The following is a 27,050-nucleotide window of genomic DNA, read 5'->3' on the forward strand; positions in this document are numbered from 1 at the left end:
CTGGACTAGATGACTCTCATGGTTCCTGCCAACTCTATAATTCTATGATTCTATGTGCAAAGCATTAAAAGATGGGAGGTACTTCAGTTATGCTCTAATGCACACCAGCATTTGAAATATGGAAACAGATAAGCTGGCAGGTTGGTGCAGAGAAATCTCCCCACTCCCAGCTGCAACCGTGCCTTCCCTCAGCTTCCTGTCCAAAATGTTGAGTTATTCCTGTGGAGAACGACCAGCCAGCTCAACCATTGGCGATCGGCCAAAAGCACCTGCCTTTCTTCTGCACCAAAGCTATTAATTGCTTATGGACACTGAGCTTTTGACATCTACGTCCAGGAGAGTGGAAATGATTGATGCACTGAGGACCTCAATGAAAGACCATTAATGTTTACTAGCTAGCTGCCCACCAGGTGGGGAGGTTAATCAGGCAAGGTTCAGCATGCGCCTGTGTGAGCTCAGGATCTCCGAATGTGCAAATTGGGCAATGGGTGAAAGGAGAAGATTGGGTAACTTTGGCTCTTGATGTCACAGCAGCTATTTGCTGAATGGATGTGATGCATGCAAGAGAGGGGCAAATGAGGACTAGGGAGACCCAGGTTTAAGTTAAGGCTACGTGGGGCTACCATTGAGGGTGACCTGGAAACTACAACTACAGTGGTACCTCAGGATGCGAACGGGATCCATTCCGTTCCATCCTGAATGGAACGTAAGACGCGATGACGCGTCTGCGCGTGCACGGGTCGCGTTTTGCTGCTTCCATGCATGCACGTGATGTTATTTTGAGCATCTGCCTATGTGCAAGCAGCGAAACCCAGAAGTAAGGCATTCCGTTACTTCCGGGTTGCCATGGAGCGCAACCCCAAAGCTCTCAACCTGAAGCACATTCAACCTGAGGTCATACCTCGGGTTGAATATGCTTCAGGTTGAGCATTTTCGGGTTATGCTTTGCGGTGACCCGGAAGTAACGGAGCACGTTACTTCGCCACTCGCGCATGTGCAGATGCTCAAAATGATGTCACACGCACGCGCAGAAGCAGCGTATCGTGACCCATGCACAAGAAGACACAGGTTGCGTTGGCTTCAGGATGCAAACAGGGCTCCAGAACGAATCCCATTCACATCCAGAGGTACCACTGTAATCTAGAATGCAGCAGCTAGACTGGTGACTGGGAGTGGCCGCCAAGACCATATAACACTGGTCCTGAAAGACCTACATTGGCTCCCAGTACATTTGTAAGCACAATTCAAAGTGTTGATGCTGACCTTGGAAGCCCTAAATGGCCTCTGCCCAGAATACCTGAAGGAGCGTCTCCACTCTCATTGTTCAGCCCAGACACTGAGGTCCAGCTCTGAGGGCCTTCTGGTGGTTCCCTCACTGCAAGAAGTGAGGTTATAGGGAACCAAGCAGAGGGCTTTCTTGGTGGTGTTGCTCGGCCTGTAGAAGGCCCTCCCATCAGATGTCAAGGAGATAAACAACTATTTGACTTTTAGAAGACATCTGAAGGGAGCTCTGTTTGGGGAACAAAATAAAAAAATTCCTTCCTGTAGCACCTTAGAGACCAACTAAGATTGTTATTGGTAGGAGCACATGAAAGCTTGTACCAATAACAAACTTAGTTGGTCTCTAAGGTGCTACTGGAAGGAAATATTTTATTTCGTTTCAACTACGGCAGACCAACACAGCTACCTGCTTGTAACTGTTTGAGGAAGTTTTTATTGTTTGATGTTTTATCGTGTTTTTAATATACTGTTGGGAGCTGCCCAGAGTGGCTGGGGAAACCCAGCCAGATGGATGGGGTATAAATAATAGATGATGATGATGATGATGATGATGATGATGATGAACTCAAGAGTTGTTGGTGCCCACGGGACTGCTATTGGCAGGAAGGCTAACATCAGGTGGGGCCTGAGCCAATGACAGACAGCACAGAAGCCAATGGCAGGCAGAGCAAGCTAAATTTGCCTTTATCCCGGTTCTCTTTGCTGCTGATTTCTACAATGGGCAAATTTAAGATCGGGGTGGGGTGGGGGGAGCTGACAGGCAGTGATGCTCCTATGATTGGTTGTAAGTAAGAGAAGGCTTAGCAGTAGGTGTGGCCTGGCTAATGGCAGAGGGAAGTTCATTTCCCAAACTGAAGCAGCTTCCACACTCACACAAACCCTGTAAATTCCATAGTCTTTTGAGAAGGATTCCTGGTGTTTGGGGGTGATTGAATGTGCCATTTTCATGGAGGGGGGGCTTCCTTGCTCCTATCAGGTGGCAGCTGGCACCTTCTCCATCCCAACGGTGTGGAACCCATCATCTCCCCATCCAGGGGTTCTAACTTGAACATTTTTTGGGGGAAGACAAGTAAGCCATGTCCTGTATAATCAATTGCATGTTGCAGTGCACAGAAACTACTTGAATGGCAATGCCCATAAAATCAGGATGCCCTCAGCTCACTCCAATATTTTAATGGGAATGATGATGATGATCATGAGGAGGAGGATTTGCACACTATCTGAACCAGCTTGATGTTTCCAGCAGCTACTGATGTCTGGAAATACACAAGCAGTGTGCAAAGGTGACTAGATCTATATTGCAGGTATCCTGCCTCTGGGTATGGAGGTTCCATGATTGCTTTCAGTGCTATCTATCATTATGCTCTATGGATTTGTTGACTCCTTTTTAATTGTCTTGATTCTAGTAGAGCCTTGTTTGTGAAAATGTTGGCCGTGGCTCTGGTAATTTGACAGAGCCTGCATTAACAATGACTTTGGGGGGAGTCTCATTGTGCCATACTAATTCCGGCTAATTAATTCTGAACTGCGGCAACGACACACACACAAAACCCTCTGTTCTACTTACCTGTATATTTCTTTTTTTAAAAAAAAAATCAAATCTGCATAACCTGACTTCATTAGATTTGACAGCTATCCCCTTTGATAATATTCTTTACACCACGGATATCACTGTAGACTGCCTGCGCTTGTTACTGCTAACATCTGGCACGAAGCCCTCATTGCACGCCAGCCGAAGCTTCATCCTTTCATTACTCAACATGCCTATAAGAAGGTTATAGACTTATAGTGCAAGTGCTAAATTAACTTCAAGATTGATTAGGCAGTGCAGACACGAATCGGGCTCTTCGTGATCCTACTGTTTCTTGGTGGCTGGGGTCGGGAAACGGCATATGCTTTCAAATCCTCAGGAGCGTCAAAGAAGTGGAGAGACTGAAAGGAAAGAGCTAGCAAAACAACAACACAAAAAAACGATGCCTTTACAATGTGTGAACATGAGCGTGCAAGCACAGGGCGAGATATGAGGTTCTGGTGTCTGTGTGGAATGTGTGCTGTATTCCTTCCTGAAGGACTTTTCCAAATGGCCTGCTTATTGAGGAGTCAGAAGTTAGGCAAGGTCCACTTTTTGTGGAGCATTTGTTGATTTGCTATTTATTGCGTGATCGGGCGCAAAAGCCCCAGCCCCCAGGGAATGTGGAAAAGGAAATAAAGACTCTGACAATGTTACAAAATTAAAATTAGGCCACAACTTTATTAAACTTCCCAATGTAGGAAGACCTTGGCTTAGGCCTTGGGCATGTATCTCTCCCAGCCCCCCAGCTGGGGGACTGGGGCACATCAGGGTAAATGCGATATGGGGGTGCTCCGTGCAACATAAATGTAGGCAGGCAGCCGAGCCCACATCCCCACACCCAGGGTAGCTCACTGACAACCTTTCAGTGTATGGTCAGTGACATCCATTTATGTAACCCCTTTAAGAGGGGACCCTGGAATCGCCGCCGCAGGGGGGTGAGTCACCACTTCACACACACACACACACACACACACACACACACACACACACACACACCATTACAAGGAAGAAAAGACTAAAGACTACATTTCCGAGCACAATTCAAAGTGTTGGTGCTGACTTTTATAGCCCTAAACGGCCTTGGTCCAGTATATCTGAAGGAGCGTCTCCACCCTCATTGTTCTACCCTGACACTGAGGTCCAGCTCCGAGGGCCTTCTGGCGGTTCCCTCCCTGCAAGAAGCCAAGTTACAGGGAACCAGGCATAGGGCCTTCTCGGTGGTGGTGCCTGCCCTTTGGAACACCCTCCCAGCAGATGTCAAAGAGAACAACAACTACCAGACTTTTAGAAGACATCTGAAGTCAGCCCTGTTTAGGGAAGCTTTTAATGTTTATTGTATTTTAATATTCTGTTGAAAGCCACCCAGAGTAGCTGGGGAAACCCAGCCAGATGGGTGGGGTATAAATAATTAATATATGATGATGATGATGATGACGATGATGATGCTTGAGTTGAGATTCCTGCATTGTGGGGGTTGGACCAGATGACTCTTGGGGTCCCTTCCAATCTACAATTCTACCATTCTATGCTTGCCCTGCCATCTCCACCACTGAGAGAGAAATGGCGCTGGCATCAGGGCCAATTTCATGTGAGATTTCACCTGATTGGAGCAAGTTTTCACCGAAATAGTGCAATACCTTGCTGGCTCCACAAGATCTCACACGATTTCAGCTGAAACGGGCACTGATGTTGGCATTGCTTCTTGAGACAAAGATGGCACAGCAGGCAAGGTGAACATGGGACTTCTGCCTTGGGCTCTTCTGCCACCTGAGACAGCCACCTCAGTTTGTCTAATGGCAGAGCCGTGTCTGATTGCATTTATATCCCACCATTTTTCTCCAAGGAGCTCAAATGAAACGATGAGCTAAGATCCGTCATAAAAACAATAATAAAAGCAAAGAGAATAACAGCACAAGATAAAACAGTGTAAAATATATTCCATGGTGGGATCGTATAGATACAAAATACATAAACATCGCTCGAAAAAAATCATATTTAGTGCCAACCATGACATCGTTTGATCATATAAATCACGAAAAGCCCCCTCAGAGTTCTTCACATCTGTTTGGGGGCTTAACTTGATGTTAATATGCTTACTTTTTAATGTTAATATTCAATATTGATATTGTCTTAGCCTCCCCTGGGAACTTATGATGAAGAACGAGCACGAAAGCCAACAAATAAAGTGAAATCTTCTTTAGGGGAAGAATGGAATGCAGGAAGAAATGTGCACAAATCAAACACCAGTTTGAAAAACAAAATGGGGTGGCGCAAATCTTCAGCTGAGTGCATGCAGAGCGGAAATTGGAAGCTCCTTCCATTCATAGCGGTGAGGATCAGATGTTCAGAGGCAAAAGTGGGAGATATGTTTCAGTCCCATTCTGGGGTCTCCTGGGGAGGAATCTGCATGGTTAATTGGGGCAAAGAGAAGAAAAGAAGGGAAGTTGCCAGGCTAGCTGGTATTAAAAGCCGGCGAACGTCACAAAAAATCAGTTTGCTAATTTCAGATCAGTCTCGCTAATCACGTCCTTAATAAGGCTCTGTGCATAATCTGCCACCGTCAGCGTGCCTCTGGTTTCCTCCGGGCCTCGGTGTGAGTCACAGGGCTTCCGCTACGATTCCTTCCATGCCCAGCTCTCCCCGACGACATTGCAGCAGCAGGCCAAGTCCAAAAGGCAAAGGGGCCATGAACGATATCGCAGCGAATGTCGTCGGGCAGCCTCAAAGGCACGGATAGCGCGGCGGAGACAGCTGAAATAAGTGCCTCTTCTCTCTCCCCCTCTTCCACCAAGATCCATTTCAAGAGGAGATTCTGCCTTGGAGGCAATGGGCTGGCTGACTCATCAAAGGGCAAAGTTAATTGGGCAGCCTGCCCCGGCTGCCTCTAGTGGCATTGCAGTTCACTGCCACCGTAAATGCTTTATTGAGGAAATTGCACTCTTTCTTCCTATTTGTGGGTGGGAGCATAAGAACAAAAGTGGATTCCTGTTAGATCTGGTCTGGCAGCTTTCCCCCCATGGTTGCCCACCAGATGCTTTCGGGGATAGAGTTGTACCAATATAGCTCCTCCACTTATTCATGAGACTTTTAATCTCAGGGTCGTGGGTTTGAGTCTTACCTTAGGTGAAAAATTTCTGTGGTGCAGGGGGTTGCACTAGATCGCCTGCATGGTCTCTTCCAACTTTACAATTCTATGATGATGGTGGTAATTATTATTATTATTATTATTATTATTATTATTATTATTATTAATAATAATAATTATTGTTTGTACCCCGCCCATCTGGCTGGGTTTCCATAGCCACTCTGGACGGCTTCCAACAAAATATTTAAAATACAATAAAACATTAAAAACTTGCCTAAACAGGGCTGCCTTCAGATGCCTTCTAAAAGTCAGGGTTAGGGTTATTTCCTTGATGTCTGATGGGAGGGCACCACTACCAAGAAGGCCCTCTGCCTGGTTCCACCTTTTCTTTCAAGAAGCTCAAGGTAGTGTATGTGGTCCTCCCTTTTCTCATTTATGCTACACAACAGCCCTGTGAGGTAGGTTTGGCTGAGAGGCAGCAACTGGCCTGACGTTGCACAGTGAATTTCATGGATGAGTGGGGACTTGAACCCTAGTCTCCCAGGTTCTAGTTCAACACTCTAGCCACTACTCCACAGAGGCGCTCCACAAAAAGAAAGAGTCTGGTCTAGAGCATCTTTGTGGTGGGATGGCAAGAAGGGCACATAGCCACTTCCTGTTCTCCTGTGTGAATATTAGCCAGGGATGGAGAGGAATGGGTGTGTATATCAGGAAGCCCTACCCAGATACTTCAGTTTGCAGCCACCACCCACCTGCAAGAATGTGGAATTAATCAGTGAGGAAGAGTAGGAATGTTTTATTCCCATCTATAATCGGCTGGTAGAGTAAGGTGTGATTAACTTTTTCAAATTCCAAAAATAAGGTGTGCTGGAAAGTTGTAACGTGACTTGGGAATTCAAAAGATATGTTGGTTCAATTAATATAATTTAGTTTTGACTGGTAAGTAAAATGTGTGTTCAGTTGCATAGGAATCATTAAAAATGATTGACAAGTACTTGCAGTTCTGTTATATTATAATTACTTTTATTATGATTATTATTATTTAGCGTGACCTGACATTTTCAGAAGGTAAAATTATAATTCTTTACTTTTCCAAGAGCAGGGGTTTATTGTGTGCTTTTGAATCAAACATAGTTTTACGTAGCTAAATGTTGTCCAGTCACAAAAATAATAGCAGCTTTGAATTTCTCACATCCAAATACATACTTTTAAGACTCCACACTAAATAAATTTCCAAAGAAAGAGTGTTTCACCCCCTAAAATGACACGTTCTACTGGGAGAGGAGTCATTATCATTTGCCTGTGCCATTTTGTGGAATACAATTGGTGCTGGGAACTGACTGAATAGGTTGGCTGGTTTGGTCACTTGGCAAGTCTGTGTGGGAGCCTGAGGCACTTTTCAGGTGAATAGTCATTCTGGAGACTTGCACCCAGGACTGTAGGACCCATGGGGCAATGTATGGCTCACTTTTGAGGCTAACCTGTGCCACTCACTCTGAGCTGGGGTCTCCTAGGGGGCATGAGTCAGGAAGGCCTCCCTCCTCACCTGTCAGAGGTCAGGCTGAGGACTGCTACTCTGATGAGGAATGTTGGGAGCCTCCCCCTCCCCTTGCTCATGGTCAGGATCCTGAAGCTCCACAGGAGCAGGGGAGTAGTATTGACCTGGAACAGTGGTTTGCTGAGGGACATAGAGTGGTACCTCGGGTTAAGAACTTAATTTGTTCCAGAGGTCCGTTCTTAACCTGAAGCTGTTCTTAACCTGAAGCACCACTTTAGCTAATGGGGCCTCCCGCTGCCGCCATGCCGCCAGAGCACAATTTCTGTTCTCATCCTGAAGCAAAGTTCTTAACCCAAGGTACTATTTCTGGGTTAGCGGAGTCTGTAACCTGAAGCGTACGTAACCTGAAGCGTATGTAACCTGAGGTACCACTGTAGTTCAGAAGATGATCGTTGGGCAGAACTGGCAAGGCCGTCTTACCCATAGGCACTAGGGGTGCGGGGCACCCAGGCACTGGGCTCTCAAGGGCGCCAGGCCGAGAGTCTGGGGCCCAAGAGCTGAGTCCAAGGAAGAGCCCGTCCGGCCCCCCAACCCCCCCTCCTGCCCAGCGTCTGATGGTGGAGTCATCGCCAAAGTCTTAATGTGCCACGGTGCCATGGGACCAAAGCGAGCAGGCACTCCGGGTCCCCAGACGGGCTTTCAGGAGCTGCCCACAGAGGCTTGCCATTTGGGTGTCCAGCAGCCACCAGCCTTAATTTTCCTCCTTCCCTTTCTCTGCCTCCCAAATTTTAGGCGACTTGCTGGAGACTGAGAGCAACATGTGAGCAGGGAGGCAATGCAGGTGACAAAGAAATCAGCTTGGGAGAGTCCCTGGCCATTTGATTTGATTTGTAACCCCCTCCTTGTCGCCAACACCTGGCATCTGACTGAGTTCCAGCCACAGCAGCTCTGTCCAGAAGGCGGGGGGGCGCCTCCGGGCAGATTTTTGCACCCTGGTGCCGCATATGCTTAAGACAGTCCTGAGAACTGGGAGGTGAACATCAAGAAGAAGAATGGGAAGAGAGAGAGAGCTAACTGACCCTCTCTCACTGGAAAATATACAACCTCTCAGTCCCAAAGCTAGGAGATTAGATAAGGTAGCTTTGCAAAAGGCTCAGTGGTTGAGAGGTCAGGTGGCTAGGAGACAAGAGGATGGAAGTGACTAGAGGGAAGTGGGTGGAACTTAACAACAACAACAACAAATTTTTACTTATACCCCGCCCTTCCCCATTCAAAAACTGTACTCAGGGTGGCTAACAGCAAATTTAAAACACTTTAAAACACTTAATTATAAAAGCAGCATCAAATACAATATAAAAACATGAATAACAATAAAACAATAAATAAAATTTAAAAATCAATTAGATAATCCCCAGGGCTAGCTAGCTGAATTGGTCCTACTTGGGCCAGCGAAGAGGCCAGGGGAGAATTAGCTGTGGGGTCTCAGAGCAGGTGATCTTCATAAAAGGGGAGGGGGAAGGAAGAGAAGGGAAATAAAAGTTCAGGCTGAATTCAAATTAAAGGCCAGGTGGAATAGCTCTGTCTTACAGGCCTGACGGAAGGAGGTTAAATCCTGAAGGGCCCTAGTCTCATGGAACAGAGCATTCCACCAGGTCGGAGCCATCACTGAATAGACCCTGGCCCTGGTGGAGGATAGTCTGACTTCCTTAGAGCCTGTGACCTCTAAACTATGGTTATTCATGGACCTTAAGTTCCTTTGCGGAGCATACCAGGAGAGGAGCACTTGCACTCCCAGAATGGTCGCTTGTTCTTTTGCTGCGTTCATTAAACATTTCTGTTACAGGTAAGAGACTGCTTTCTCTTTGTACTGCTTATCTATGGTCAAAAGAGGAGGAAGTCAAGCCCTGAAGCCTGACATGACCTTTAGGGATGCAACCCAGTCAGTCACATCATCATCATCATCATCATCATCATCATCATGTGAAAACTGCCAGATGGACCAAAGTTCAGACTCTTTATGACAGTGGCCTGGGTTCCTATGGTCTTGTAATGGTTATAGGGGTTGCTCGTGCGTAAGTTGCCGCCACTCCTGGCTAGGTTACCTGGTTGAACCCTTTCTGTCTGGACAGCCCTTCACTTCGTGGCTGTTTCAGTCGCTGGCAGAATCCGTCAGTGGGCGTTTCTTGAACTTCTTCCAGCAAAGAAGTTCTTTGACGCCAAGTCTCCTCCTACTCTCCCTGCGCGGAAGTCTTCTGCGCAGGGAGGGTGTGGGCAGCGGAGCACCTGTGCTCTCTCTGCTGGTCTCCGGTGAAGAGTCCTGGAGCCTCCTCTCCGATTCCCCCATCTGCCCCCCTTCTCCACTGGTGTTATGCTGATTTCCTTCCCCAGCAGATGGGCTGCCTCTCTCCCTACTGGGACCCTCTCCGGCATCCCTCTGGAGCCTTCCCTCCACCTCTGCCTCTGATGGCAGTTCCCTGACAGGTCTGGATAAAAGCTGTAATGTTTGCATCTGTATAATTTTATTTTATTTTTAACAGCTAATTTGTTCTAGCAAATATGGCTTGCAATGACCCCAGGAAGACCGGCCTGCTTGATCCCAGGTTCTGCATTCCTGCAAGCTTCAGCCCGGAGGAGAAGTGCTGAATTGGAGCCAAGAGTAGCATTAGGCACTTTTGTCGAGCTGCCTTGTTCCTCTGTATAATTGATACAGTTAAATATTTGATTCTATTTGTTGTTGCAAATCTCTAAACAAAGCTGGCATTTATGCCGAGTTTGAAGAAGTTAATAGTGACACACACACCAATCTTTCCTCCAAAAGTCGCTACGCCCGATTGGCATCTCTGCCAAGTTTTGCAAAAGCAAATGGCACAAGGATTTATTTTCCCAAACCCTGCAGGAGCTGGAAAAAACATCCACCAAGGCATCTCTCTCTCCCTTGCACTCAAATGCCTTATCCGCAGCGCTGGGTCTGTTGGGAGACTGGACCGTGAGTTCCCAGTGTGAATTAAGATGCCATTGTGGCTCACGTCTCCAGGCCCTCAGAGCTGGGTGACTGGGTGGTCTTTGTGGATGGTACAGGGCTGAATTATTCAGAGCATCCCATTAAAGTTTTATAAATTACTCTGCTTCCGCCGTGACAGTTCCCTTCTGCATTATGCATGTGTCCCAATCCATCGTGAGGGTGCGCATGAATGGCACAAAGGATGGGCACGATCCAGCCCAGAGTTTGGCTCCTCCTCCTGAGCCCTCTTGACATTGACAGAGAAGCCAAGCACGAGCTTATTTCTCTCCAGTGGGTGCAAAAAAAAGGCACTTTTCTCTAGATCATGTGCTAGCTGCCGAACTTTCACGATGTTCAGGCTTTGTGCAAGTGCCCACGATGAAAGAAGCTCGGTAAAAAGGACCCCTGGCAGTTAAATCCAGTCATGAATGACTCTAGGATTGCGGCACTCATCTCACTTTACTGGCTGAGGGAGCCGACATTTGTCTGCAGACAGCTTTTCCGGGTCATGTGCCAGCATGACTAAGCCGCCTCTGGCGAAACCAGAGCAGCACACGGGAACGCCGTTTACCTTCCCGCTGGAGCAGTACCTCTTTATCTACTTGCACTTTGACGTGCTTTCGAACTGCTAGGTTGGCAGGAGCAGGGACCATGCAACGGGAGCTCACCCCGTCGCGGGGATTCAAACCACTGACCTTCTGATTGGCAAGCCCTAGGCTCAGTGGTTTACACCACAGCGCCACCCGCGTTCCAAAGAAGTTCAGTAGGCAAGGCTAATATACATGTTTCCCCTTGCAGGGCCCTGAATGCAAGCCTGGCACAGAGTTTCTCCACTTCATGAACCACCCTAATAACTCCTGCACAGGGGCTATATAATAAATGAAAAGAATCTCCTAGTCAAAAGGAGGAGAGGAACGTGGAGGAAGTGTCCAGATCAAGGGAAGTAGCAGTACCACTCTATTCTGCCTTGGTCAGGCCACACATAGAGTACTGTGTCTAGTTCTGGGCACCACAATTTAAGGATATTGACAAGCTGGAACATGGGCAGAGGACGGTGGCCCAGATGATCAAGGGTCTGCTAATCAAGCCTTATGAAGAATGGTTGAAGGAGCTTAGCCTGGATAAGAGGAGACTGAGAGGTGACAGGATAGCCCTCTTCAAATATCTAAAGGGCTGTCACATGGAGGATGGAGAAAGCTTGTTTTCTGCTGCTCTGGAGGGTAGGACTCGAACCAATGGCTTCAAGTTACAAGAAAGGAGATTCCAACTCAACATTAAGAACTTTCTGATGGTAAGAGCTGTTTGACAGTAGGATAGACTCCCTCGGAAGGTGGTGGACTCTCCTTCCTTGGAGGTTTCTAAGCAGAGGTTGGATGGCCATCTGTCATGGATGCTTTGGCTAAGATTCCAGCATTGCAGGGGGTTGGACTAGATTGCTCTTGGAGTCCCTTCCAACTATATTTCTATGATTCTACAATGACCAACTTGGGTTACTTTAACTGAGGGCTAGGCAAATTCATGGAGGAAAGGGCTGTCTGTGGCTACTAGGCTATGCTCTAACTCCACCATCAGAGGCAATAAATGCTTCTGAATACCAGTTGCTGGAAACCACAGGAGGTGAGAGGGCTCTTGTGCTCAGATCCTGCTCACAGACTTCCCACAGCCCTCTGGCTCATGGGTAGGCAAACAAAGGCCCGGGGGCCGGATCTGGCCCAATTGTCTCCTCAATCTGGCCCGTGGACAGTCTGGGAATCAGTTTGTTTTGACACGAGTAGAATGTGTCCTTTTATTTAAAATGCACCTCTGGGTTATTTGTGGCATCTCTGGGTTATTTGTGGGGCATAGGAATTCGTTCATTTCCTCCCCAAAAATATAGTCTGGCCCTCCACAAGGTTTGAGGGACAGTGGACCGGCCCACTTCTGAAAAGGTTTGCTGATCCCTGCTCTGGCTGGCCACTGTGAGAACCCAATGGTGGACATAGATGGGCCTGATCCAACAGGCTCTTCTTCATCACTACCTCTCATGGGTGTAAATGCCACAGTTTATGTGCCATGCAGAGCCCAACAAAAATTTCTCCTGCCCAGACCCAAATCACACAAGAACTTGCTAAATTGTGCCCTATATTTTTTGGCTAAGACTGTCTTCCGTTTTATTTTAAAATTATATTAGGTCAGATATATTTCACTCCTTTATAGAGCTGGTTTGCCACACACTGAGACAACACAGAGCAGGGACAGAACTCTTTCTCTTTTAAAACAGAGGGATTGTAATATATTCAACATAAATTGTATGGAAATGACAAGAGCCGCTGATTCCAGCGCAACATGAGCTGGGGAGGGGGGAATGACTTTGCAATGCACATTGTTTTGAAGGTAGGAGAAAAGAACTTGGCATTTTAGTTCTACAGAGAAATCCTGACTTCCTCCGCTGGAAAGATGATCTCAGCGCTTATGCAAGCAAATTAGAAGATTGAGGGGAGCTCCTTTCCAGGCAGTTTTGTCGAATTTTCAAGAGCTGCTTGCACTTTTTAACACATGGGATTTGCAAATGATTCCCGTGAGTACAATTTCAGTGTTGGGGGGAAAAGATAGACTCCGAGGCTGCATTGACATTTCATCAAGCCTGGTGAGATCAAGGAAACAGAATTTGGGGAGGGATATTCATACACTGCAATATTTCACAGATCAAGGGACACTTGTCTGTCACACCTAACATTGAATTAAAATCTGTCTCCCCAAATGCATTAAAGCATTGATATTACAATGCAAACAAAAATTACCAACTCTGTTTGTTTTCATTTTTGCGTAGCTTTCTAGAATGCAGTGCAATCCTGTTTGGAGCCTCCAGAGCAACCTCCCCAAACCTGGTGACCTCTAGACGTTTTGGATAACAACCTCCATCATGGGGCAACCTTAACTTGGTGGGAGTGGTCATCCAAAACAACCAGAGAGGAACAAGTTGGTGAAGGCTGGCCTAGGTTATACTCAAGGCAAATATAAAAAAATGTAGTATAAACACTGACAACTGGGAAACACTGGCCTGAGAGCACTCCAGTTGGAGAACAGCCTTTGCCAAAGGTGTCATGGGCTTTGAAGATACTCAAACTCAGGACGCAAGGGAGAAACATGCTAGGAGGAAGGCACGCTTGGCAAATCCACACTGTGATCAGCTCCCGCCCAGAAACCAATGTCCCCACTGTGGAAGGACATGTGGATCCAGAATTGGCCTCCACAGTCACTTATGGACTCATTGTTAAAACCGTGTTTATGGAAGACAATCTTACTTGGCTACGAGTGATTACCAAAGAAGAAGAAGACTGGTGAGCATCTCAGGGCACCAAAGAGGTGGTGGGTGTTCCATCTGCAACTCCAAAATTTATTCAGCTGATTTACCAGAAAAGGGAAACTGAATTTTCAGAGATGGATATTGCCATTATGAGGAAAGGATAGTTAGTACATTCCAGATTTTTAATTTAGAGCACTCTTCCTCAACCTGTTGGCCTCCAGATATTTTGGACTCCAACTCCAATCAGCCCCAGCCAGCATGGCCAATGGTCAGAGTGGATGAGAGATGCCACAGGTTCCCTTCCCGAACATGTCTGCAGTATGCTTCTAAATACCAGTTGCTGGAAACTGCAGGGGGACTATAATTCCCTTCATTCTTGGGCATTAACCACACTTGGCCGGTGGTGATGGTCCAAAAGGTTAGCAAGGCTGTTCCAGAGGAACTGAGCCCTTGTATCATAAGGCTGGTCCACAGCCACCTATTTAATGCACACCCAACACACATATAAAGTACATACCTGTAGCTTTCCCCAAATGATATGATTAACTGTAGTTTCCTCCTCAAAGAGCTACAATTCCCAGCATTTCATCAGATGCATGAAGGAGACTTCCCAGTTGGTCAATATCAACAGTCACTCAGAAAGAAGTGGGGCAACATCTCGATATTCTGCAACACTCTGCTTTTGACCTGAAAGTTGCTGTTCTTCAAGCACAGGGACTTCATAAGGAGACCCCAGTGTGGAATGGCTGAACCAGGACTTACCCAGCAGTTATATCTGGGCATGAATCAAGACAATGGTATTTTTGTTTCCCTCCCACTATAGGTAGCGATTCAATCTACATTGCAAAGCTAGAAAGATTGTACTCTTGCCACCAGTTATTGTTCTTGTGACTGGGCATTGGGCATAGCTGTGCCACCCGAGTTAGGAAAGGATCAAACTTGAGAACTTATGCATGCAAAGAGCATGTTCTACCACTGAGCTATCATCCCACCTTGGGAAAGAGAGCCATGGGGCAATTTTCCAGGAAATTCAAAAAGGGCAGTGTTGATCAACCATGTTGAAGATATTCAAAATATTACCTGTGCTAATAGTACTTGCTGTGGTTATGGATCTACTGCATTGCCAGGGGGTGGGCTAGATTATTTTTCAGCCCCCTCCCGACTCTGATTCCATGGACCTGTTCGTGGTTCTGGCTCCACTCAAATCTGAATGCCTAAATGAGCAGAGTTTCTCTGTTACCCAGGGCAGAACGAACACAGAAGCAAGGAGAGTGTGCTTGACCACCTGCCGTAGGTTCTGTGTGGCTCTATTACCTTTAATGGGATTCTTGATTGTCGGAATGCAATGGATGGCAATGTTAAGCCAGCACAGCCTGATTAGAATGCTTAGCTTTCTTTTCCTTTTCTCGCCATATGTTCCTATTTGTACTAGAAAGAGGGAAGGAAGAGCTAGGGATCTTCAAACAAGTTGCAGAACAAATGAGCTGCTTGAGTTATTATTCATCATTAAGGCTGTGCTGAAAGCAGCTCTCCCCAATTCATTTTCTCTCCTGGCCAAAACAGCTATGAAATACATTAAGAGGGAGAGGCTGTTGCCCCAGCTTGCTCTGCTAGCTAAGCCCCTCACCAACTCCTTTGCCAATCCCAATTCTACCGCTCCTGACCAAACCCCCTCCCCGTACACTTCACTCACCCATGAATCCTCTCCCAGCTCACCCCACACTTCCCCACTGACCCCAGTCCCTCCCTCCCAGCTCACCCCTGCCCTCCCAACTCCTCTCACAGATCACCGCTCCCCTTCCCTCCCAGCTCACCAACCCTCCCCTCCCAGTTCACCCTCTCCCCTCCCAGTTCACCCACTCCTCCCCTCCCAGCTCACCCCACCCTCCCCCCCAGATCACCCACCCCTCCTCTCACAGATCACCCCTCCCCTTCTCTCCCAGTTCACTCTCCCCTTCCAGCTCACCCACCCCACCTAGCTCACCCACCCCTCCCCTCCCAGATCACCCCACTCCTCTCAGCGCTCAGCCCCCTCACTCCACCCTCCCCTCCCAGATCACCCACCCCTCCTCTCACAGATCACTCCTCTCACAACTAACCACTCACCCCACTCATTCCTTCTCCGTTCACCCCAGTCCCTCCCCTCACAGCTCATTCTAACATCTCTCATCATAGCTTGTCCCAGCCTCTCCCCACTCTCTCAAGTGCCTCCATCTCCTCTCCCCATTGAACACTGTTCTAGTGTGTGTGTGTTGTATATTACATACCTAGTTCCAGCTTTGGGGCTGGTGTGGAAAGACTCCAGAAGTGTTGACATGGCCATTACAGAGGTGGTTGCATACACACTGGATTCCTGTCCACACTGGAGGGGAGCATTTCTGCCTGTTGTGGAGGAGAGGGTGGGAGAGCTTGGAAGGTGGAGGTCATTTTCCTCAGTGCCATTTGGCAATAAAATAAAATAAAAATCCACCGTGCTCTGCCCTGGGGCAATCAGCTCTGGTGGTTGGCCTCCTGGAGGCAGAACACTGGCATGAAACATAGAAGGAACCTGAAGAAGACATGGAGATCCCCAGCCTCTATGTGGAGTAGAAAATAACTTTGGCTCGGCGAAGTCTATCCATGTGCCCATCATTAATAGAGAGGTCACAGCCAATGTTAGTCCTGCTCAGACCCATTGTGATTAATGACCATGAATAACTTGAGTTACTGGAGTTCGTTGGGAACAATCTGAAATCAGTCCATTGCATGAATTGGGCAAAACATCCCCCTTCCTTTGTAAAATGGAAAAAAAAACTTTCCTCCCTTTTTCTTCCGGTTGCTCTATTGCTGATTCATACAGCAGACTGATTCCAGTTTTTATCAAGCACCAGCCATGTGATTTCACTGGAATTCTGTTCGCCCCCTCCCCCCGTTGCCTTACCTGCCTGGTACAGAAGCTTTTTATCATTTCCCCCAAGATAGATAAACCTGCTTTTAAAAGTTACTTAATTTCCTGTAGTCCCATCAGGCTGCAGGAAGAAAAAAGTCATTTTCCCCCAAGTTCGTTTTTTTTATTACTTAAAGAAGATTAATTTTGACATTTCTGCTTTTCTTGCGTTGACTATTACCATATCAAAGAACTGCCTTGTGATGACTTGTTCGCGATAAAAAAAAGAAAAAGCCAGACCTTTTGAAGGCCTGTGTGGTCTTTGTACACTTTCTATTAATTGCTCACAATAGATTGGAATTCAGCCTAATGCCGGGTGCTGAATAATGTATTAGGCATCAAGCCAATTAGCATGAAGAAATATTACGAGTTGGGCAAGATCATCCATGACCCACTGATGCCATGGGCTTCAGGGTTAATGCCAGTTTCCATCCCGACATTTTGAATTATTGGGCTATGGCTGAGATAAATAGACCAACATTTAGAATCAGAGAATAGGAAGCTGCCTTAGAACATTAGGAGAGCTTTGCTGGATCAGGTGAAAGGCCCACCTGGTCCAGCAGTTTGTTCTCATAGTGGCCATCAAGATATCCAAGAGAATCCCACAAGCCGAATCTGAGCACTTATCACATTCTTCCCACCTGTAACTCCCAGCTATCTTCCTCTTCTTCTTCTTCTATCATTCATAGCCGTGAAAGCTGCTGATTCATGGCATAACACTAGAACTTGGGGCCATTCAATGAAATAGAGAGTCGGAAGGTTCAGGACAGGACAAAAGGAAGTCATTCTTCACAAAGAGCATAGTTAGACTAGGGAATTCACTCCCAGAAGATCTAGTGATGGCAATCAACTTCACAGAGGCTGAGGCTATTGATGATAACTGGACATGATGGCTATGTTCTACCTCCATCGTCAAAGGTAGTATGGCTTCTGTTTGTACCAATAGCTGGGAGTCACAGGTGGGAAGTGTGCTATGATACTCAGGTTCTGCTTGTGAGATTCCCATGGGCATCTTGATGGCCACTATGAGAACAGACTGTTGGTCTAGGTGGACCTTTGGCTTGATCCAGCAGTGCTCTTTTTATCCTATAAGGCAGCCTCATATGTTCTCAATCTATATATTGTGGTGTTTCCTAGGCATGAAGAAGCTCTCTGCCACAGCCTCTTCCTGCTTACTAAACCCTGTTACCTCTCAATTTCCAAAACCTCTTCCTCCGAGTCTGCTCCCTCTTTTCCCTCTGACCACTCATCATTGTCCCATTACCACCACAAAGCAATGCCACCCGCCCATAACTTGGACAGCACTCCAGAGTGATGTCATGGTCAGTGGTATCAAAAGCTGCTGAGAGGTCAAGGAGAATCCACGAGGACACATTTCCCTTGTCTCTGTCCTGACACAGGTCATCATACAGGGCGACCAGAGCAGTTTCTGTACCAAAACCAGGCCTAAACCCTGATTGAAATGCATCTAGAAAATCAGTTTCCTTGAACAGCACCTGGATCTAATCCAGCTGGGATCTACCTATGTCCTTATGCTTGCATGAGGAGGGGGCACCCAGTACAGTGGTGCCTCACAAGACGAAATTAATCCGTTCCGTGAGGCTCTTCGTCTAGCGGTTTTTTCGTCTTGCGAAGCAAGCCCATTGACAGCTTAGCAGATTAGCGCTATTAGCGGTTTAGCGGCTTTAAGCGATCAGCTGTTAAGCGGCTTATCAGTGGATCAGCTGATAAGTGGCTTAGCGGCTTAGGAAAAGGGGGGGGAAGGGAAAAAACCTGCAGGAACTCGCAAGACATTTTCGTCTTGCGAAGCAAGCCCATAGGGAAATTCGTTTTGCGAAGCGCCTCCAAAACGGAAAACCCTTTCATCTAGCGGGTTTTCTGTCTTGCGAGGCGTTCGTCTTGCGGGGCACCACTGTAGCTTCCCAAACGAGCACCCAGAGGACAGCTCTCTCCGTCTAAAGGAATGTTAGCAAACAGACAGAATGTCTTGAATAATTGTCAACTATTCCATTTCAAGAAGGAAAGAGGAGCTCTGCCAGCATAACCTCCAAGCCATTCTGGAAGAAGAGAAAACAGTTTGCTGCAGCTTCCAAATACTTAGAAACTTAATTCAATTAACGGCTTCCCTAAGCCAATGCTGAAATGCTGCCAAGCTCTGAGGAGCAGTTAAGAAAACCATTGGACGCAATTCGAAAAGGTCATGCAGCTCAGCAAAAGACTTTCGTTAACATCATCCTAATCCATCCCGATGGCCCAAACTGCCATAACACATTTTTAATTTGCTTTCCTTCCACCATTTCTTTTTCCAAAAAAAAGAAAAAAGCTGATCGAGCTAGAATTGGTGGCGATGTTTGCTTTAAATGGGACCTGGTGGAAGCTGATGTTAACTATGATGAGGGATGAATACAAGTGAGGAAATGAAACCAAGCCCTATGAGGTATGGTTGAGGGAGCTGGGTATGTTTAGCCTGGAGAAGAGAAGATTGAGAGGTGATCTGAGAGGTGATCTGATTGTTCTCAGCTGCTCCAGAAAGTAGGACCCATACCAATGGATTCAAATTTCAAGAAAGGAGATTCCGACTAAACATTAGGAAGAACTTCTGGATGGTAAGGGTTGTTTGACAGTGGAGCAGACCGCCTCTGAATGTGGTGGACTCTCCTTCATCGGAGGTTTTTAAGCAGAGTTTGAATGGTCAGGTGTCAGGGGTTGTTTGGGTGTAATTCCTGCACTGCAGGGGGTTGAACAAGATGACGCTTGGGGTCTCTTCCAACTCTAGACTACTATGAGTCTATTATTCCAATTAGGTAGGTCCACCTTTAAATATGGTGCTGGAGGAGACTCTTGAGAGTCCCATGGACTGCAAGAAGATCAAACCTCTCCATACTGAAGGAAATCAACCCTGAGTGCTCACTGGAAGGACAGATTGTGAAGCTGAGGCTCTAGTACTTTGGCCACCTCATGAGAAGAGAAGACTCCCTGGAGAAGACCCTGATGTTGGGAAAGATGGAGGGCACAAGGAGAAGGGGACGGCAGAGGACGAGATGGTTGGATAGTGTTTTCAAGGTTACCAGCATGAGTTTGACCAAACTGCGGGAGGCAGTGGAGGACAGAGGTGCCTGGCGTTCTCTGGTCCATGGGGTCACGAAGAGTCGGACACGACTAAACGACTAAACAACAACAACCTTTAAATATGAACTGAATCAAATTTCTCCCCAAAGTCTAAAGGCAAAGAACCCCTGACAGTTAAGTCCAATCGCGAACGACTCTGGGGTTGCGGTGCTCATTGCGCTTTACTGGCTGAGGGAGCCGGTGTTTGTCCGCAGACAGTTTTTCCAGGTCATGTGGCCAGCATGACTAAGCCACTTCTGGTGAAACCAGAGCAGCGCACCAAAACACCGTTTACCTTCCCGCCGGAGCAGTACCTATTTATCTACTTGCACTTTGACGTGCTTTCGAACTGCTAGGTTGGCAGGAGCAGGGACCAAGCAACGGGAGCTCACCCTGTTGCAGGGATTCCAACCACTGACCTTCCAATTGGCAAGCCCATGTCTCAGTGGTTTACACCAGAGGTTTTCAACCTTTTTGGGTCCACGGTTCGCTTGGCCAACTACATTCTTTCTGCGGCACCCCGTGGGGCTCAGGAGCCCAGTTATATCACCCCTTGCCTGCAGAGCCAGCAGCCCCTCACCCCTTTTCGAACACCCTCCCTTGTGGAGTGTTCCCTCAGCCTCCTCTTCTCTCCCCTCTCTTTGGGAGTCGTCTGGGTAGCCACAGCTGCCACCCCTGGTCTCTGAGCTGCCTCCCCCCCACCCCAAAGAAAGGTGCCACCTCAAACTACCCTACAGGGGCCTGGGAAGCACCCCCTGGCCAGCCTCAGGGGTACCATTTGCGTGGTGATCTTGTAGCCACAGCTGCTGCAACAAACAGCTGTGCAAGCCTTTGGGAGGCAGAGACACAAGAGGGTATCAGAGGAGGGAGGGAAGGAAAGAGGGCCAGAGGCCAGTGTTGCCTGCGGCACACCTGACCATCATTCAAGGCACCCCAGGGTGCCACGGCACACTAGTTGAAAACCACTGGTTTACACCACAGTGCTACCCGCATCTTCCACCCCCAAAGCCTAGCCATACCCAATTAATATTCTTACTTATTAATAGTGGTTCACTATTATTAGAAAGGATTGGAAAACAACAGTGCAAGAAAACCAGCAATTAAAGTCCTCCCCTTCCTTGGGGGGCAGAAACTGACTTTCTAAAGGGATTGGTGTTGATCATGAACTCCCCATGGTCACATTGAGCAGAAAGCAATTCAAATGGCAGAAACTGACAGGAGGAAACAGCAATTACTTTTGCAATGGTAATTAAGGAACCTTTGTTGAACAGGACTTATTTGTGAGCGAACATTATAAAACAGCACTGCTGTATAATATAGCACTATATTAAGAGCTGTGTGGAAACACTTAATTTCACTTAATTCCTGCTGGCTGTAGAAATGCAATGTTAGCAGCACAAAAGGGGTTCTAATGTGGAAACAGGATAACTGAGGTTATAACCAATTGACACTTACTCAGAGTTGCCCCAATAAATTATATTTTAAATCATCTCATGTTACTGCTTGATCGGATTGAGCTTGACATTGATAACAGGAAAGGTCCTAGAACAGATAATTCAACAGTCAGTCTGAGAGCATTTAGAAAAGGATTCTGGGATTACTAAAACCCAGCATGGGTTTCTCAAAAATAAGTCGTGCCAGACAGAACATCTTTTTTCTGAAGGAGTTACAAACTTGGTGGATCAGGGGTATGCTGTGAACATAATGTATCTTGATTTCAGCAAGTTCTATGATTCTATGACTGATTGACAGCTCTGATAATGTCTGTTGCTTGCCTAGTTGGAGGATAGAGAAGATCAAAGTATGTAGAAACTAGCCAACTGTACAAAGATTAAAGTTACAGTAGTTGTTCTGCCCACCATGGACATGTGGCCTTTAGAAGGTTGTCCAGAAGGGAATATGGTCTGAAAGAACTTCCCCATGCATGGTCTGCAGTCTACTCTGCAAAACTATCATGCTATAACCCTACAAAGGGAGTTTTAGTTCACACTGGTTCCCCAAACCAAATGAAGACATACAGTGTGTGGAAAGGATTCAGATTTATTGCATGCAGCTGGTCCAGTGTACAGGTCCAGGCAGAGGGAAACTGGGTGACTTCACCCCCAAACGGAGAGTGAACAAAATCCTATCCCATCCCTACCTACACCCCAGAAAGCAAGTCCCTGTGTTGTGTTTTGCTTTGCAGAGAGGGGGAGAAGGAGAAAGAGGGAAAGAGAGGAGAGGAAAGAGAACTGTGATGGATGCATCTCGTCCTGGTGACATCCAGCCAATTCCTGAACATCGCTCTAAGGAAAGAGACGGGCCCACAAATGCAATTTAGGTAATGTTAAATAAATGACTGCATTAAGTCTCCTGGCAAAACATTCTGCTTGATGTGCATAGAGGGGAAATTCTGAGCATTTGAATAAAATGCCTTTCTCTCAAAAGGGATTGAGTTTGAAAATAGGCCACCAATAACCACGACTCATTATGCCAGACACACAAACTGTCAAGGAAACGGCGCTTGCGATTAAAAAGATGCAGAGGCTGTGCAGATACCTGGGAGGGCTTGTGATGGCTTCTTGCTCTCTCTCTCTCTCTCTTGGATGGAAATGGCATGAGCTGCGTGCCTTGACCGAGGGAGCCATTCCCATTCATTTCTTTCAGATGTATGTCTAAATGCCTCCAGCTGGACAGGTACAGTGAAACGACCAGATTCCTCTCTTATCTCCAAGGTACGGTGCTGCTTTTATAATTAGTATTAGGAATCACAACCTTCTGGACCTAAATCCACACACACACACACACACACACACACACACACAGGCTAGCAAACTGATAAATCTTGGTTTATACCTGCAGCTGGCAGGCAGTCCCAACAGTCAAACGCTTGCGTGATCTCGGCTAAGCAAGGTTGAGCTATAGGGACAAAGCTCATATATTTTCTCCCTCGGTGTCTACCCTGTGAGATCCCACTAATCTCTGTTTTGTTATCACCTATTTGTCCTCTATCTTTTCAGCCATCCGTCCAAAAGCTCACCGCAGCAAGGAAGAGGGAGGGAATGGGGAGGGAGGGGGAGATTGTGGCAGCAAGAAACTCATATTTCTTTCACTTCAATTATTCCTGAGAGCAATGCTTTCTTCTTCTTCTTTTTCTTCTTCTCCTTTTTGAAATGATAGAAAGAAACAGATGGGCAAACTGTTCCCAGAGGGAAATTAAAGATGATTGTATCGCATTAGGCACAGCGATGCAGGGAGGGGCCCAAGTGTGCACCTGAATTTCGTCATTGCGACATCCTGGCCAGCTTCGATCAGTGAACCAAAATGCATCTGCATTTCTCCTCATTTCCATTTCTCCCTGGATTTCGGAGTTCCAGTGGATGATAACGATAATAATAAGAACATCACTGCTGCTGCTGCTGTTACTGCTACAGCAACCAACCAACAAATGGTGTATTGGTTTAGTGCTTTGAAGTGGTTCAGGGTGCTCCATAAGCACGTCGAAAGAACTCTGCTGGATCAGACCAGAGACCCATCGAGTCCACCACCCTGTCCTCACAGTGGCCCACAACATGCTCATGGCAAGCCCCAAACACAAAGCAGGCATGAGCACAATACCACCTCTGGTACTAAAAGCACAGTGGTACCTCGGGTTAAGAACTTAATTCGTTCTGGAGGTCTATTCCTAACCTGAAACTGTTCTTAACCTGAATCACCACTTTAGCTAATGGGGCTTCCCTCTGCCACCGCGCCGCCGGAGCACGATTTCTGTTCTCATCCTGAAGCAAAGTTCTTAACCCAAGGTACTATTTCTGGGTTAGCGGAGTCTGTAACCTGAAGCGTCTGTAACCTGAAGCGTCTGTAACTTGAAGCATCTGTAACCCAAAGTACAACTGTAGAGCACAGCCACCATGGCTGCCAAGAGGCATTTTCCATGAAAGCTCTAAAAAGCTTTGGAAGCCACCCACTCTGGCCTTCTTCTTCTTCTGACCCACCCACTCCCTTGATCACTCCCACCTTGTACCTCCAGGACCTCCCAGCTTTTCCATTCCTCAGCCTCTTCCCCGTTGTCCCACCACCAGGAACCAGAGACTAAGTCCTTGTCTTCCCTGTCCTTCCTGGGGGGCTCCTGGTGGGAGTTTTCCCACCACTCCTTCTCATCCAGCCAGCCTCAGACACCCTGCTAGAGGAGAGCCCTATACATTGCTGAGCAATGGGCTAGACAGGCCCAGAGAAGGATCTCTCCCCCTTCGACGCAGCCTTTGACTGCTTGGGAGGGATCCAGAGTGAGAGGCTGTAGGGGAAGGGCGGTGCCGTTGGTCAGCTTCAGCAATGTTTCAGCTGCATTAAGATGAACCAGAGGACTCCGCTGTGTTATTTTCTGTTAATAAAAAGCTAATTGCATTCTGTGCCTCCTGTGCTTCCGTGCCCTGTGGTTGACCTGGGCATGCTTGACAGCTCCTTGACATCCAGGTAGTGCTGGGAAAGACATCCTTCCTGGAAAAATGGAGAGCTGATGCCAGTCAGTGTAGGCCCCAATTGTCTGATGGCCCTATGTTCTGTGATAGGTTCCTCTGTGACCCCTGAATAAGGAGAGGTCCTGCTTTTCCTGCCGATGCCCCCAAATGATCACTTACACTGTTGTGATTTGGGACCATAACCCCCACCCCACTCCAGATAACAAGGAAGCTGCTTGGAGAACTGTGAAATGTAGCAATTACCAGATTTCTGCTTAACACATACCTCCCAATTACATTAGCAGCTTACTGCTGTTTGCTCGCTGCCAGCCTAACTGCGGAATCAAGGTATTCATTAGCCACACTCAGACCTTCAAAACGTGTAGAGCAAGCAGCATGGGGTGGAGGAGCAGGATTTTGGCACACAAGGCAACCCACGCAGATGCTACTGAAGATCAGACCAGAGCCGGTGTATGCACAGCTCTCTCTTTCTATCTGATTGGGGACCCTGGGGAGTAAAACAGCCTTCCTGGCAGCATTTAGAGAGCTCATACACATCATAAAGGACCCATGGGGCATTATTCCAACCCCCTGCAATGCAGGAATGACAGCTAAAGGTTCCCTCACAGATGGCCATCTAGCCTCCAATGAAGAAGAGACCACCACCTTCTGGCAGAGTCTGTTGCACTGTCAAAGAGCTCTCACTGTCTAATATTTCTTCCAAATTTCTAGTTGGAATCTTCTTTCTCACCAATTGAATCCATTGGTTTGGGTCTTCACAGCAGGAGAAAACAAGCTTGCTCCATCTTCCATGTGATGGCCCCTTAGATATTTGAAGATGGCCACCTCCTTTCACTCTCCTCTTTTCCGAACTAAACATACCTGAGTCCCTCAACCATTCCTCATAAGGTGTCAGGCTTCGGGGACTCAGCTTCCTCCCTGCCCCCTTTGGCTGTAGACAAGCAGGACAAAGCAAAAGGAGTTGCTTACCATTTAAAGAGTCTTTAATGATCACAGCAAAAAAACCCAAAGCATCCATTCTCGGGAGGAAGGTGTTCCCAGTTAAGGTTTCCACCCAATTCCCCCCTAGTCATTTCAGCGCCTTGCAACCTGATCTCGCAACCACTGTGCTTTTTGTGAAGCCACCTTATCTGCTCTACGTGACCTTGGATTGATAGGCTGGGCACTTTCCAGCGAGTCTGTTAGCTCTCTCTCTCTCTACCAGGTCTTCTTCACTTTGCTGTTCACCTCCTAGTTCAGCGGTTCTCAACCTGTGGATCCCCAGATGTTGTTGAACTACAACTCCCATCATCCCTGAGCTCTGGCCTTTCTAGCTAGGGGTGATGGAAGTTGTAGTTCAACAACATCTGGGGACCCACAGGTTGAGAAAGGCTGTCCTAGTTCATCCCAACTTTTGTCTTCAGAACTATGCCCCTCTGCAAACCACTGTTCCAAATCTATACTGCTCCACTGCTCCTGGGCAGCTTCGGGATCCTGGTCAGAAGCAGGGGGAGGGGGAGGCTCCCACCATTCCTCATCAGAGCAGTACACTGCAGCCTGGTCTCTGACATAATGCTTGGTTTCCATATCCTTGATCATCTTGGTTGCCCTCCTCTGTATACCTACCAGCTTATCAATACCCTTCTCAAACTGGGGTGTCCAGGGCTGGAAACAGGACTCCAAGTGAGGTCTTGACAAGGACGGAATAGAGTACTACTATTATACCCTTGTTCTGGACACTATGCTTCATCTCTGAATGACCTTCAACAGAACCTTCATAGGTCGCCTTCCATTACATTCCTCTTTCCTCACAACACATCCAGCAGCAACCTCTACATATGTTGATCTTTTTTTAAACAAAGAACTGTAGGTTCAGTGAAATTAGGGACACTTGACTTCATTTCCCATCTACCCCCAGTTTATTTAGCCTAGGGGAGAGGAACAGTGTGTCAGGAGCTCGTCCTACACTCAAGTAGGAACCTGGTGGAGACACATGCCCGACTGGCATATTTAAAATACATATATATATGTATTTTTTTAAAAAATACAAACTGCAAAACCATTATGAAATAGACCAGTGGTTCCCAACCTTTTTTTGGCTATGCCCCACCTAAGCATCTCTAAAATACTGGTCCCCCCCGGTGACTTATAATTCTTCTTATTCAGAAAGTGAACTTCTATTCACATGGAGGAAACCTAAAAGGCCATTCACTGTTAATAACTCATTCTTGAATTGCCCCCCTTAAAAATCGAATTGCCCCCCTGTGTGCCCCACGTTGGGAACCACAGGAATAGACCAATCAATATGGAAAACATGAAATGCAGCTGGTTCGCATAAATTCAGTACAGGCCATCTTGATGGAATAACCAAGTTTCAACCTGACATCTCTAAAGCATGTTACAGATTTATTTAAGGCATTTATACTCCACCCTTTAGCCAAAAAGGCTCTCAGACTTCCATTCTTATATGAGCATTCCAAACTGTTGCCGTAGCCAAAATTCCTCCACGCAGCGTTGGATGGAGAGCGGTGTCAGACGCCTCTCACAGAGGTTTGTAATTTCATCTTTAACTCCATTAAAAGCCGGAGATCCCTCAACTTTGTGTCAGGAGTGACTTAAGACACAGTGTTGTCCTCCCTTTGACCCATTCTGTTTTCAGCTTGGTGGATTGATGTCAGTCATGCATTCAGAACTGCAGCCATCCATCCATCCCAGAGGCATCTGCTCAGCACCCAGGGGAGAGGTCTTCTCCTGTTTTTTTCTTTTCCGTTTAAGCCATTCCTGCCTGACTGATGTAATTCTCGGGCTGCAAAGTTGGGAAGCCGTTTTGCACTCTCTTAACAGCTGTTGCTCAGC

Source organism: Podarcis melisellensis (genome assembly GCF_964234715.1).
Source record: "Podarcis melisellensis genome assembly, chromosome: 14".
Classification (NCBI taxonomy): domain Eukaryota; kingdom Metazoa; phylum Chordata; class Lepidosauria; order Squamata; family Lacertidae; genus Podarcis; species Podarcis melisellensis.